This window comes from Meriones unguiculatus (genome assembly GCF_030254825.1).
Source record: "Meriones unguiculatus strain TT.TT164.6M chromosome X unlocalized genomic scaffold, Bangor_MerUng_6.1 ChrX_unordered_Scaffold_30, whole genome shotgun sequence".
Taxonomy (NCBI): domain Eukaryota; kingdom Metazoa; phylum Chordata; class Mammalia; order Rodentia; family Muridae; genus Meriones; species Meriones unguiculatus.
The window spans coordinates 6,761,669-6,778,372 of NW_026843706.1; positions in this window are offsets into that span (position 1 = coordinate 6,761,669).

Genomic DNA, 16,704 nt, shown 5'->3' on the forward strand with positions numbered 1-16,704 from the left:
GTGCTAATACCAATTCTCCTCAAACTATTCCACAAAATAGAAACAGAAGGAACATTACCAAACTCATTCTATAAAGCAAAGGTTACCTTGATACCCAAACCACACAAAGACCCAACAAAAAAAGAGAACTTCAGACCTATCTCTCTTATGAATATAGATGCAAAAATACTCAATAAAATACTTGCAAACCGAATCGAAGAACACCTCAAAGATATCATCCACCATGACCAAGTAGGCTTCATCCCAGGCATGCAAGGGTGGTTCAACATACGGAAATTCATCAATGTAATCAACCACATAAACAAACTGAAGGAGAAAAACCACATGATCATCTCCTTGGACGCTGAAAAATCATTTGACAAAGTCCAACACCCGTTCATGTTTAAAGAATTGGAGAGATCAGGGATAGAAGGCACATACTTAAACATAGTAAAGGCAATATACAGCAAGCCTACAGCCAAAATCAAACTCAATGGAGAGAAACTTAAAGCAATCCCACTGAAATCAGGGACAAGACAAGGCTGCCCACTCTCTCCATACCTCTTCAACATAGTACTTGAAGCCTTAGCCTGAGCAATAAGACAACTAAAAGAGATCAAGGGGATACAAATTGGAAAGGAAGAGGTCAAAGTGTCACTATTTGCAGATGATATGATAGCATACATGAGTGACCCCAAAAATTCAACCAGAGAACTCCTTCAGCTGAAAAACACCTTCAGCAAAGTGGCTGGATACAAAATCAACTCAAAAAAATGAGAAGCCCTCCTGTATACCAAAGACAAAAGGGCCGAGAAAGAAATTAGGGAAACAACACCCTTCACAATAGCCAATAATAACATAAAGTACCTTGGGGTGACACTAACCAATCAAGTGAAAGATCTGTTTGAGAAAAACTTCAAGTCTCTGAAGAAAGAAATTGAAGAAGATCTCAGAAGATGGAAAGATCTCCCGTGCTCATGGATTGGTAGGATTAACATTGTGAAAATGGCCATCCTGCCAAAAGCAATCTACAGATTCAATGCAATTCCCATCAAAATACCAACTCAATTCTTTTCAGACCTTGAAAAAAAGATTCTCAGCTTTATATGGAGAAACAAAAAACCTAGAATCTCCAAAACAACCCTATACAACAACAGATCATCTGGAGGTATCTCCATTCCCGATCTCAAGCTGTACTACAGAGCAATAGTAATAAAAACTGCATGGTCTTGGCATAGAAACAGAAAGGAGGATCAATGGAACCGAATTGAAGACACAGAAATAAACCCACGTACTTATGAATACTCAATTTTTGACAAAGCAGCCAAAACCATTCAATGGAAAAAAGATAGCATCTTCAACAGATGGTGCTGGTCTAATTGGATTTCTACATGCAGAAAAATGAAAATAGATCCACATTTATCACCCTGCACAAAACTAAAGTCCAAGTGGATCAAAGACCTCAACATAAAACCAGATATGCTAAATCTGTTAGAAGAAATAGTAGGGAACAGCCTAGAACTCATTGGCACAGGAGACAACTCCTGAACAGAACTCCAACAGCACAGGCTTTAAGAGCAACAATCAACAGATGGGACCTCATGAAACTGAAAAGCTTCTGTAAAGCAAAGGACACCATCATCAAAACAAAAAGACTGCCTACAGATTGGGAAAGAATCTTCACCAACCCTCTATCTGACAGAGGGCTAATATCCAGTATATATAAAGAACTAAAGAAGCTGAAAAGCAGCAAAACAAGTAATCCAATTAAAAAATGGGGAACGTAGTTAAACAAAGAATTCTCTGTAGAGGAATATAGAATGGCAGAGAAACACTTAAAGAAATGCTCAACGTCATTAGCCATTAGGGAAGTGCAAATCAAAATGACCCTAAGATTTCACCTTACACCCATCAGAATGGCCAAGATGAAAAACACAAATGACAACACATGTTGGAGAGGTTGTGGAGAAAGAGGAACCCTCCTCCGTTGCTGGTGGGAATGTAAACTGGTACAACCACTTTGGAAGTCAATCTGGCGCTTTCTCAGACAATTAGGAATAGCGCTCCCTCAAGACCCAGCTATACCACTGCTAGGCATATTCCCAAAATTTGCTCAAGTACACAATAAGGACATTTGCTCAACCATGTTTGTAGCAGCTTTATTTGTAATAGCCAGAACCTGGAAACAACCCAGATGTCCATCAACGGAGGAATGGATACAGAAATTGTGGTATTTTTACACAATGGAATACTACTCAGCAATCAAAAAGGAGGAAATCATGAAATTTGCAGGCAAATGGTGGGATCTAGAAAAGATCATTCTGAGTGAAGTATCCCAGAAGGAGAAAGACAAACATGGAATATACTCACTTATATAGACCTAAAAGATAGGATAAACATAATGAAATCTATACACCTAAAGAAGATAATCAAGAAAGCAGACACGGGGTATGATGATCTATCCTCATTTAGAAAGACAAATGGGCTATGCATTGAACGTATGACAGGAGTCTACCGCAGAAAGCATCTGAAAGACTCTACCTAGCAGTGCTCCAAAATAGATACTAAGACTCACAACCAAACCTTCGGCAGAGTGCAGGGAATCATATAAAAGAAGGGGAGTTTGATGTGGAAAGGATAGGAGCTCCACAAGGACCAAACGTATCTGGGCACAGGGTCTTTTCTGAGATGGACATCAACCAAAGTCCATGAGAGGATAAAACCTAGAACCTCTGCTCGGATGTGACCCATGATAGCTCAGTAATCAATTGGTTTCCCATAGTAAGGCGAACAAGGAATATTTCTAGCAGGAACTCAATGACTGGCTCTTTGACCTCCCCACCTCCCAAGGGGGGAACAGTACTATTAGGCCACAGAGGAGGACTTTGCAGCCAGTCCTGAAAATACCTGACAAAAGGGAGTCATATGAAAGGGGAGGAGGTCCTCCCCTATTAGTGGACTTGGAAAGGGGCAGGGAGGAGATGAGGGAAGGAGGGTGGGATTGGGGAGGGAATGAGGGATACAGCTGGGATACAGAATTAACAAAATGTAACTAATGAGAAAAATAAAATTATGGAAAAAAAAAAAGACAACCAAAGCAGGGTTACTATTTTATTTTATATCTATCTGTGTGTGTGTATGTGCATGTTTGTCTGTGCATGCACATAAAGTTATGAGCATACCATGACACTCCTGTCCAGTCAGATTACAACTTTCAGATAGCAGTTCTTTCTTTTTACCATGTGGGTCCTGGGGGCTGAGCTCAGAATTGTCAAGCTTAGTTACAGGCGCTTTTGTCCACTGAGCCACTAAGCTTCAAGTAATTTGTTTTACATTTATTCTTTGACAGTTTCACACATGTGTATAATTAATTTTAATCATTTTCACGCACATTATCCTCTCTCATTCTCTATTCTCCCACTGAAACTCTTCTTCTGAACCTTGATTGAAACAAGGTCTCATGTAGCCTAGGCTGGTCTCAAATTCACCATTTACTGAGTATGACCTTGAAATTCTGGTACTCCTGCCTCAGGCTTTCAAGTTCAAAGATTTGAGCTTTATGCTACTGTGCTGCTTATACAGTGGTTGTGAACATAGAGTTACATGGACAGTAGCCAAGCATGCTTAAAGCTGGGCTACATCCTCAGTTCCAAATAACACAGTTGTCTGACTATTAGCTTTAAGTCTAAAGAACAAAGCATAACTACAAGCAGAAAGGATGAGAGGGAGACTGGGTGAATAACATAGTACTGCACTGAAACAGGAATAATGTTAATATAGGTTTTAATACATAGCTATAGACAAATTTATGCAAATGTAGGTATATGCAGAAAACCACAGGTATATGGAAATGGATGTAAATGAGAATATAGAAAGGCCATCATAGATATACTTTTAGATAAATTAAAGTAGCTGGAATAATAATAAAGTAAAACTATCACACTTAATGCTCAAGCTCCAATTTTTAAAATACCACCATCTAATAAACAGAATTTGGTATTCTGGAGAAATATCACACTGAACTCTCAATGCCTGAATGTTCAACGAAAGGCAAGAAGATTGCTTTTAATGCTAGATAATAGATAATCCACAATGAGTGGCAAATAGTTGTCTAAATAGTACAAAAGGAAATGTAAACTTGGATAATAGAAGCTCTGTCTAACCAAAAAAATCTTGGATAATTTAAGCAGAAAAATTAGTAGTAAAAATGGCTGAACATGATCTATTGAAGGAAGTAAAGAACTTTGTATTTTTAATTATTTTTTTATTAATTACAGTTTCTTCACTTTGTATCCCAGCTGCAGCCACATATCTGGTCCCCTCACAATCCCAATGCCCCTCCCTCATTGACTCCCATTACCTCCCAGAGTCCACTAATAGGTGAGGTCCTCCTCCCCTTCTATCTGACCCTAGCGTATCTGGTCTAATTACAACTGGCGGCATTGTCTTCCTCTGTGGCCTGGCAAGGCTGCTCTCCCATCCAGGGGAGGCAGTCAAAGAGCTAGCCACTGAGACAGTCCCTGTTTCCCTTACTGGGGAACCCATTTGGAGAATGAGCTGCCAAGGGCTATATCTGAGCACGGCTTCTAGGTTATCTCTATGAGTCGTCCTTGGTTGGAGTATCAATCTCTGAAAAGACCCCTGTGTCCGTATTTCTTGGTTCTGTTGCTCTCCTTGTGGAGATCCTGTCCTTTCCAGTTCTTTCATCTCCCCCTTTTTCATAAGAATCCCTGGAATCTGTCCAAAGTTTGGCTATGAGTCTCAGCATCTCCTTCAATACCCTGCTGGGTAGAGTATTTTAGAGGTCTTCTATGGTAGGCTCCTGTCCTATTCACTGATATATCCCTCTTCAGATGTTCATCCTGTTTGACTTTGTGAATGAGGATTGAGCATCTTACCGAGGGTCCTCCTTCTTGCTTAACCTCTTTAGGTGTAGAGATTTTGTATGTTTATCCTTTATTGTATGTCTAATATCCACTTATAAGTGAGTATATACCACGTGTGTCTTTTGGCTTCTGGGATACCTCATTCAGGATGATCTTTTCTAGATCCCTTTATTTGCCTGCTCATTTCATGATTTCTTTGTTTTTAACTGCTAACTAGTGTTCTGTTGTATAAATATACCACAATTTCTATATCCATTTCTTAGTTGAGGGCATATGGGTGGTTTCCAGATTATGGCTATTATGAACAAATCTGCTATAAACTTGGGTGAGCAAATGTCCTTTTTGTATCATTGAGCATATTTTGCATATATGCCTAGGAGTGGTATAGCTGGATCTTCAGGTAGCACTGTTCCTAGTTTGCTGAGTAAGTGCCAGATTGAGTTCCATAGTGGTTGTACCAGTAGACATTCCCACCAGCTATGAAAGGTTCCCCTTTCTCCACAGCCTCTCCAGCATGTGTTATCTCTTGAGTTTTTGATCTAGCCATTCTGATGGGTGTAAGGTAAAATCTCAGGGTTATTTTGATTTGCATTTCCGTGATTACAAAGGATTTGGAGCATTTCTTTTTTTTTTTTTTAGTATGTATATTTGCCTTTATTTTTATCAAATGGCAAAATTATATGCATACCAAAGCTATTTTAAGATAAGTGTATGATTTATTATCAATATGTTTAATTTGTATTCCTGTATTTTATGCCTGGGATTGTATAAAATCTCCCAGACAAAAAGAGTCACAAGTGAGAAACTTTAAAAAACCCTGCTTTAAACCACTTTCAGAGCTTCTCTTTTGCTACTTTTAAAACAGTGGGTCTTACAATTTAGCACAATCCATAATCGAGATTACGTGCTAGTATGCAAAACATGGGTTATTAGTCTCTGTCCTCAGAACCCTAGTTCAGAGCTAAAAGTAGGCATGATTTAGTTTCTATAAGTGTTTCTCTGCCATTTGATATTCCTCTATTGAGAATTCTCTGTTTAGCACTGTACCCCATTTTTAATTGGATTACTTGATTTTTTTGCTTTTTAACTTTTTTAGTTCTTTATGTATTCTGGATATTTTTCCTTTGTCAGATATAGGGTTGGTGAAGAACCTTTCTCAGTATGCAGGCTGTTGTTTTGATGACAGTGTCCTTTGCCTTGCAGAAGGTTTTCTGTTTCATGAGATCCCATTTATTGATTGTTGATCTTAGAGCCTGTGCTGTTGGTGTTCTGTGCAACAAGTTCTCTCCTGTGCCAGTGAGGTCAAGGCTCTTCCCCATTTTTTCTTCTAAACGGTTAACTGTTTCTGGTTTCATGTTGAGCAATTTGATCAACTTAGACTTTAATTTTGTGCAGTGTGGTAAATATGGATCTATTTGCATTTTTCTACAAGTAGACATCCAGTTATACCAGCACCATTTGTTAAAGAGGCTATCTTCTTTTCATTGTATGGTTTTGGCTCCTTTGGAAAAAATGAAATATCCTTAGCTATGTTGGTTTATTTCTGGGTCTTCTGTTCGATTCCATTGATCCACCATTCTATTTCTATGCCAGTACTGTACACTATTTTATGACATTCCTCTTGAGATCAGGGATGGAAAACCCTCCAGAAGATCTGTTGTTGTACAGGGCTGTTTTAGCAATTCTGCGTTTTTTAATTTTTCTATATGAGATTTTTGCTTTCAAGTTATGTAAGGAATTGTTTTGGTATTTTGATGGGAATTGTACTGAATCAGCATATTGCTTTTGGCACAACAGCCATTTTCACTATGTTCATTCTATCGTTCCATGAGCATGGGAGATCTTTCCATTTTCTGATATCTTCAATTTCTTTCTTCAGAGATTTGAAGTTATTTTTTTTCATACAGTTCTTTCACTTGTTTGATTAGAATCACACCAATGTACTTTATGATATCTGTCGCTATTGTGAAGGGTGTAGATATTCTAATTTCTTTCTCACCCTTTTTGTCTTTCATATACAAGAGGGTTAATGATTTTTTTTAGTTAATTTTGTATCCAGCCACTTTGCTAAACGTGTTACCAGTGAAAGCAGTTCTGTGGTAGAATTTTGTGAGGCAGTCATGTATACTACCTTATCATCTGCAAATAGTGATACTTAGACTTCTTCTTATCTGATTTGTGGTGCCATGATCTCCTTTAGTTGTCTTATTGCTCTAGTTTGGCCTTCAAGTGCTATGTTGAGAGAGTGGGCAGCCTTGTCCCTGATTTCAGTGAGATTCTTTTAAGTTTCTCTCAATTTAGTTTGATGTTGGCTACAGACTTGCTGTATGTTGTATTTACTATGTTTAGGTATGTGCCTTGTATCCCTGATCTCCCCAAAACTTTAAACATGGATGCATATTGGCTTTTATTGGCATCTAAAAGGTTGATGGCATGGGTTTTCTCCTTCATCTTGTTTATATGGTGGATTACATGGATGGATTTCAGTATATTGAACCACCCCTACATTCTAGAGATGAAAACTACTTGGTCATGGTGGATGATAACTTTTATGTGTTCTTGGATTTGGTTTGTGAGTATTTTGTTATTTTTGCATTAATGTTCATAAGAGAGATAGGTCTGAAGTTCTCTTTAATTGTTGGGTCCTTGTGTGGTTTAGGTATCAAGTTGACAGTGGCCTCATAGAATCAGGTTGTTATTATTCTTTCCATTTCTATTTTGTGGAATAGTTTGAAGAGAATTGGACTTAGCTATTCTTTGAAAGTCTGGTAGAATTCTGTCCTGAAACCATCTGGCCCTGGGCTTTCTCTTTGGAAGGGAGATATTGATGACTGCTTCTATTTCATTGGGGAATATAGGGATATTTACTCTATTTACCTGATCTTGATTAAATTTTGAAAGATAGAATCTATCAAGAAAATTGTCCCTTTCATTTAGATTTTCAAATTTTGTGGTGTATAGGTGTTGTAATAAGACCTAATGATTGTTTGGACTTCCTGGTGTCTGTTGTTAAGTACCCCTTTTTGTTTCTGTTTCTGCTGATTTGGATAGTTTTTCTCTGTCTTTGAGTTAGATTGGCTAAGGGATTGTCTATCTTATTGATTTTCTAAAGAACCAGCTCTTGGTTTCAAAGATTCTTTGAAATTGTTTTCTTTGTATCTCATTCATTGATTTCAGATTTGAGTTTGATTATTTTCAATCCTCTACTTCTCTTTGGTGTATCTGCCTCCTTTTTTTTACCTAAGGCTTTCAGATGTGTTGTTAAGATGCTTGTATGAGATGTCTCAAACTTGTTTCTGGTGGCACTTAGTGCTATGAACTTTCCTCTTAGCACTGCTTTCATTGTATCTCATAAGTTTGGTTAAGTTGTGTCTTCATTTCCATTGAATTTAAGAAGTCACTAATTTAATTTTTCATTTCTTTCCTGATCAAGTTGTCATTGAATAGAGAGTTCTTTTTTTTTCCATGTGTATGTAGGCTTTTTGTTGTTTTTGTGGTTGTTGAGGTCTAGTTTTAGACAATGGTGGTCTCATAGAATACAAAATATTATTTTGATCTTCTCATATCTGTTGAGGCTTGCTTTGTGCCCGAATATATGGTCAATATTTGAGCAGGTTCCATGAGGTCCTGAAAAGAAGGCATACTCTTTGGAGTTCGGGTGAAAATTTCTGTCGACATCTATTGGGTCTATTTGATTTAGGAATTCTGTAAGTGTCAATATTTTCCCACTCAGCTTCTGTCTAGATGATCTGTCTCTTGGTGAGAGTACAGTATTGAAGTCTCCCACTATAAAGGTGTTAGGATCAATGGGGAATTTAAGTTTTAGTAATGTTTAGTTTACAAATAGAGATGCTCTTTTACACTTGATTATAGCCAAAAGGCTAAGGAGCTCTTTTATTTGGGGCATAGATATTCAGGATTGAGATGTTATCCTATTGGAGTTTTCCTTTAATAAGAATGATGTGCAACAACAACAGAAACAACAAAAAGCCGACACACACATGGAAAAAGAACATCTTACTACTCAATGACAGCTGGGTTAAGGAAGAAATAAAGAAAGAAATTAAAGACTTCGTATAATTCAATGAAAATGAAGGTACAACATACCCAAATTTATGAGACACATTGAAAACAGTGATCAGAGGAAAATTTATAGCACAAATTGCCTGCAAAAAGAAATTCGTAACATCACATATAAGCAACTTCATGGCCCAACTGAAAACCCTAGAAAAAAAAGAAGCAGATACAACCAAGGGAAGCAGACGGCTGGAAATAATCAAACTCAGGGCTGAAATCAATCAATTAGAAACAAATAAAACTATTCAAAGAATCAATGAAACAAAAAGCTGGTTCTTTGAAAAGATCAACAAGATAGACAAACCCTTAGCCAAACTAACTAAAAAGCAGAGAGAAGCTATCCAAATCAGCAAAATCAGAAATGAAAATGGAGACATAACTACAGACACTGAGGAAATCCAAACAATCATTAGGTCATACTACAAAAGCCTATATGCCACAAAATTTGAAAATCTAAATGAAATCGACAATTTTCTTGAAAGATTCCATGTACCAAAATTACGTAAAGATCAGGTAGAAAGGCTGAATAGCCCTATATCTCCCAAGGAAATTGAAGCAGTCATTAACAGTCTCCCCTCCAAAAAAAGCCCTGGGCCAGATGTATTCAGCCCAGAATTCTATAAGACCTTCAAAGAAGTGCTAACACCAATTCTCCTCAAACTATTCCACAAAATAGAAACAGAAGGAACACTACCAAATTCATTCTATGAAGCCACAGTCACCTTGATACCTAAACCACACAAAAATCCAACAAAAAAAGACAACTTCAGACCTATCTCTCTTATGAACATTAATGCAAAAATACTCAATAAAATACTTACAAACCGAATCCAAGTACACATCAAAGATATCATCCACCATGACTAAGTAGGCATCATCCCAGGCATGCAAGGGTGGTACAACATGCAGAAATCCATCAATGTAATCCACCACATAAACAATCTGAAGGAGAAAAACCACATGATCATCTCCTTAGATGCTGAAAAAGCATTTGACAAAGTCCAACACCCATTCATGTTTAAAGTCTTGGAGAGATCAGGGATACAAGGCACATACCTAAATATAGTAAAGGCAATATACAGCAAGCCTATAGCCAACATCAAACTCAATGGAGAAAAACTTAAATCAATCCCACTGAAATCAAGGACAAGACAAGGCTGCCCATTGTCTCCATATCTCTTCAACATAATACTTGATGTCCTAGCCAGAGCAATAAGACAACTAAAGGAGATCAAGGAGATACAAATTGGAAAGGAAGAGGTCAAAGTGTCACTATTTGCAGATGATATGATAGTATACATGAGCGACCCCAAAAATTCAACCAAAGAACTCCTTCAGCTGATGAACACCTTCAGCAAAGTGGCAGAATACAAAATCAACTCAAAAAAATCAGAAGCCCTCCTTTATACCAAAGACAAAAAGGCTGAAAAAGAAATTAGGGAGACAACACCCTTCACAATAGCCACTGATAACATAAAGTACATTGGTGTGACTCTAACCAAGGAAGTGAAAGACCTTTTTGAGAAAAACTTCAAGTCTATGAAGAAAGAAATCGAAGAAGATATCAGAAGATGGAAAGATCTCCCGTTCTCATGGATTGGTAGGATTAACATTGTGAAAATGGCCATCCTACAAAAATCAATCTATAGATTCAATGCAATTCCCATCAAAGTACCAACTCATTTCTTTACAGACCTTGAAAAAAGATTCTCAGCTTCATATCGAGAAACAAAAAACCCAGAATCACTAAAACGATTCTGTATAACAACAAATCATCTGGAAGTATCCTCATTCCCGATCTCAAGCTGTACTACAGGGCAACAGTAATGAAAACTGCATGGTATTGGCATAGAAACAAAGAGGAGGATCAATGGATCCGAACAGAAGACCCAAAAATAAACCCACACACCTATGAATACTCGATATTTGACAAACAAGCCAAAACCATACAATGGAAAAAAGACAGCATCTTCAACATATGGTGCTGGACCAACTGGATGTCTACATGGAAAAAGAATGAAAATAGATCCATATTTATCACCCTGCAAAAAACTAAAGTCAAAGTGTATCAAGGACCTCAACATAAAACCAGGTATTCTATATCAGTTGGAAAAAAAAAAACAAAACTGGGGAATAGCCTAGAACTCATTGGCACAGGAGACAAGTTCCTGAACAGAACTCCAACAGCCCAGGCTCTAAGAGCAACAATCAATAAATGGGACCTCATGAAATTGAAAAACTTCTGTAAAAGCAAAAGACACCATCATCAAAACAAAAAGACTGCCTACAGATTGGGAAAGAATCTTCACCAACCCTTTATCTGACAGAGGGCTAATATCCAGTATATATAAAGAACTAAAGAAGCAGAAAAGCAACAAACCAAGTAATCCAATTAAAAAATGGGGAATGGAGCTAAACAGAGAATTCTCAGTAGAGGAACATCTAATGGCAGAGAAACACTTAAAGAATGCTCAACCTCATTAGCCATTAGGGAAATGCAAATCAAAACGACCCTGAGATTTCACCTTACATCCATCAGAATGGCCAAGATCAAAAACTCAAGTGACAACACATGCTGGAGAGGTTGTGGAGAAAGAGGAACCTGCCTTCATTGCTGGTGGGAATGTAAACTGGTACAACCACTTTGGAAGTCAATCTGGTGCTTTCTCAGACAATTAAGAGTAGTACTACTTCAATACCCAGCTATACCACTCCTAGGTATATACCCAAAATTTGCTCAAGTACACAACAAGGACATTTGTTCAACCATGTTTGTAGCACCTTTATTTGTAATAGCCAGAACCAGGAAACAACCCAGATTTCCTTCAATGGAGGAATGGGTACAGAAATTGTAGTATTTTTTCACAGTGGAATACTACTCAGCAATCAAAAAGGAGGAAATCATGAAATTTGCAGGCAAATGGTGGGATCTAGAAAAGATCATTCTGAGTGAAGTATCCCAGAAAGAGAGAGACAAACATGGTATATACTCACTTATATAGACCTATAAGATATGATAAACATAATGAAATCTACACACCTAAAGAAGATAATCAAGAAAGCGGACACATGTGAAGATGATCAGTCCTCATTTAGAAAGACAAACGAGATGTGCATTGAACGTATGACAGGAGTCTACCACAGAAGGCATCTGAAAGACTCTACCTAGCAGTGTTTCAAAGCAGATACTAAGACTCATAACCAAACCCTCGGTAGAGTGCAGGGAATCATATGAAAGAAGGGGAGTTAGTATGATATGGAAAGTATAGGAGCTGTACCAGGACCAAATATATCCGGGCACAGGGACTTTTCCTTGGTCCTCAACCAAGGACCATCTATGGATATAACCTAGAACTGCTTAGATGTGGTCCGTGGTAGCTCAGTAACCAAGTAGTTTCCCAAAGTGAGGGGAACAAGGACTATTTCTAACAGGATCTCAAGGGCAGGCTCTTTGACCTCCCCACACCCCCAGGGGAGAAGCAGTCCTGTTAGGCCACAGAGAAGGACTTTGCAGCCAGCCCTGAAGATACCTGATAAAACAGGGTCAAATGAGAGGGGAGGAGGTCCTCCCCTATCAGTGGACTTGGAAAGGGGCAGGGAGGAGACCAGGGAGGAAGTGTGGGGTTGGGGAGGGAATGAGGGAGTGGGATATAGCTGGGACACAGAGTTAACAAAATGTAACTAATAAAAAAAATAAAATTAAAAAAAATTATACAAAATCAATAAAAAACATATCACATTAAAAAAAAGAATGATGTGTTTCTCTGTCATTCTGTATTCTTCTACAGAGAACTCTCTGTTCAGCTCCATACCCCATTTTTTAATTGGGTTACTTGAAGTATTGACTTTTAACTTCTTTAGTTCTTTATATATTCTAGACATCAGCCCTCTGTCAGATGTTGGGTTGGTGAAGATCCTTTCCCAATCTGTAGGCTGTTGTTTTGTTCTAAGAACAGTGTCTTTTGCTTTACAGAATCTATTAAGTTTCATGAGGTCCCATTTATTGATGCTCTTAGGGCCTGTGCTGATGGTGTTCTGTTTAGGAGGTGTCTCCTGTGCCAATGAGTTCTAGGGTGTTCCCCACTTTTTCTTCTAACCGATTTAGAGTATCTGGTTTTATATTGAGGTCTTTGATACACTTGGACTTTAGTTTTGTGCAGGGTTATAAATACAGATCTATTTTCATTTTTCTGCATGTAGACATCCAGTTGTACCAGCACCATTTGTTAAAGATGCTGTCTTTTTTCCATTGAATGGTTTTGGCTTCTTTGTCAAAAATCAAGTATTCATAGGTTTGTAGGTTTATTTCTGGGTCTTCTATTCGGTTCCATTGATCCAACTTTCTGTTTTTATGCCAGTACCAAGCAGTTTTTATTATTAGTGCTCTAAAGTACAACTTGAGATCAGGGATGGCGATACTTCCAGAGGATTTGTTGTTGTACAGGATTGTTTTGGAAATTCTGTGTTTTGTTTGTTTGTTTGTTTTGTTTCTTCATATGAAGTTGAGAATTGTTCTTTCAAGGTCTGTAAAGAATTGTGTTGGTATTTTGATGGGAATTGCATTAAGTCTGTAGATTGTTTTTGGCAGGATGGCCATTTTCACTATGTTAATCTATGAGCATGGGAGATCTTTCCATCTTCTGATGTATTCCTCGATTTCTTTCTTCAGAGACTTGAAGTTTTTTTTGTTTGTTTGTTTGTTTGTTTGTTTTGTCTTGTTTTTTTAACAGGTCTTTCACCTGCTTGGTGAGAGTCACCAAAGGTATTTTATGTTATTAGTGGCTATTGTGAATTGTGTTGTTTCCCTGATTTCTTTCTAGGTACTTTTGTCTTGGGTATACATGAGGGTTTCTGATTTTTTTGAGTTAATTTTGTATCCAGCCACTTAGCTGAAGGTGTTTATCAGCTGAAGGAGTTATCTGGTTGAATTTTTGGGGTCACTTAGGTTTACTATCATATCATGTGTGAATAGTGAAACTTTGACTTCTTCCTTTCCGATTTGTATTCCCTTGATCTCCCTTACTTGTCTTATTGCTCTAGCTGGGACTTCAAGTACTATGTTGAAGAGATATGGAGACAATGAGCAGCCTTGTCTTGTCCCTGATTTCAGTGGGATTGATTTAAGTTTCTCTCCATTGAGTTTGATGTTGGCTATAGGCTTGCTGTATATTGTCTTTACTTTGTTTAGGCAACATCCCTAGCCATCAGTGTGATGCAAATCGCAAAGACCCTGAGATTTTACCTTACACCCATCAGAATGGCTAAGATCAAAAAATCAAGAGATAACACATGCTGGAGAAGATGTGGAGAAAGGTGAACACTCCTCCATTGCTGGTGGGAATGTCAACTGGTACAACCACTATGGAAATCAATCTAATGCTTACTCAGACAATTAGGAATAATGCTACCTCAAGATCCAGCTATACCACTCCTAGGCATATATCCAAAAGATGTTCAAGTACACAACAAGAAAATTTGCTCAGCTGTGTTTGTAGCAGCTTTATTTGTAATAACCAGAACCTGAAAACAACCTAGAAGTCCATCAACAGAAGAATGGATACAGAAATTGTGTTAATTTTACACAATGGAATGCTACTCAGCAATTAAAAACAAGGATATCATGAATTTGGCTGTCAAATGGTGGGATCTAGAAAAAAAATCATCCTGACTGAGGTATCCCCAAAGCAGAAAGACACACATGGTATATCCTCACTTATACAGACCTATAAGATAGGATAAACATATTAAAATATGTTCACCTAAAGAAGATAAACAAGAAAGAGGTCCAGGGGTAAGATGATTAATCCTCATCTAGAAAGACAAAGGGTTGGGCATTGGAAATAGGAGAAAACAAGTAATAGGACAGTAGCCTACCACAGAAGGCACCTGAAAGACTCTACCTAGCAGTGCATCAAAGTAGATGCTGAGACCCATAACCAGACCTTTGGCAGCGTGTAGGGAATCATATGAAGGAAGGAAGAATTAGTATATCCTAGAGGGGACAGGGAGGCCCACAAATTCTAAATATATCTGAGCACAGGGGTCGTCTATGATAGTGTTTATCTAACCAAGGACCATGCATGGATATGACCTACAACCCCTGCTCAGACATAGCCCATGGTAGCTCAGTATCCAAGTGGGTTCCCTATTAAGGGGGACCGGAATTGTTTCTGACATGAATTCATGAGCTTCCCCTCCCGCCTGAGGGATGAGCAGCCTTGCTAGGCCACAGATATGGACATTGCAACCATCCTAAAGATACCTGGTAAGCTAGGACCAGGCAGAAGGAGAGGAAGACACCCCTCTCAGTGGACTTGGAAGAGGGCAGAGCGGAGATGAGGGAGGGAGGGGAACATTGGGAGGGAAAGAGGGAGAGGGCTACAGCTGGGATACAAGTGAATGTATAAAATTATTTAAAAATAAATAAATATTAAAAAAAGAAATAATTAAGAATGATGTGTCTCTCTTCAACTTTTATGATCAATTTTGTTTGAAAATCTATTTTATTAAATATTAGAATAACTACTCCAGCTTGTTTTCTGGATCCATTTGCTTGTAAAACCATTTTCCCAGGCCTTTACTCTGAGGCAGTGTTTATCTTTGTTGCAGAGGTGTGTTTCTTCGATGAAGCAGAATGTTGGGTCCTGTTTCTGCAACAATTCTGTTAATCTGTGTCTTTTATTGGAGAGTTGAGTCCTTTGGTTTTGATAAATAATTGTGACCAATGAAGGTGAGCTCCCTTTATTGTGGATTTAGTGGTGTTACCGTGTTTCTATGCTTGTTTCCTTATGATCTTTGGTTGTGAAGTTATCTATGTCCTGTGTTTTCTTATGTGTAGTTTATCTCCTTTGGTTGAAATTTTCCTTCTAGTATATTCTGTGGTGCTGGGTTGCTGTGTAGTTATTGTTTAAGTTTACTTTTGTCATGGGATATTTTGGCATCTCCATCTATTTTTATTTAAAGCTTTGCTGGGTATAGTAGTCTGGGTTAGCATCTGTGGTCTCTTAGAGTCTGTATGACATCTGCCTAGCCATACTTGCTTTCATATTTTCTGTCAAAAAATCTGGTGTGGTTCTTATAGGTCTACCTTTTTTTTTTTCTAAAATGCGTTTTTTTTTCTTTTTATTTTTAATTATTATTTATTTACTGTATATCCCCACTCTAGATCTCTCCCTCCTCCCCTCCCAATCCCTTTCTCCCCCCCCCCCCCCGTTCTCCACACACTCCCATCCCCAAGTCCACTGGTAGGGGAGGGTTTCTTTTTCTTCCTTCTGATCCTAGTCTGTTAGGTCTCATCAGGAGTGCCTGCATTGTCTTCCTCTGTGGCCTGGTACGGCTGCTCCCCTGTCAGGGGGAGGTGATCAAAGACCAGGCCAATCAGTCCTTTTTATGTTTCTTGGCCTTTTACCCTTGCTGCTTTTAATATTTTTCTTTGTTCTGTAGATTTAGTGTTTTGACTATGATTTGACCTAAGGAGTATTCTATTTGGTGTTCTTTATGCCTCTTTCCCAACTAAAGAGATATCTCTTTCTTTAGTTGGGAAATTTTCTTCTATGATTTTTTTGAAAATATTTTCTGGACCTTGGAGTCTGGAATCTTCTTTTTCATCTTTTCCTAGTATTCTTGGATTTCATCTTTTCATGGTATCCTTGATTTCTTGGATGTTTTGAGTTCATAACTTTTCTGATTTTACTTTTGCTTTGAGAGATGTATAAATTTCTGCAAATGTATCTTCAGCACCTGATATTCTATCTTTCATCTC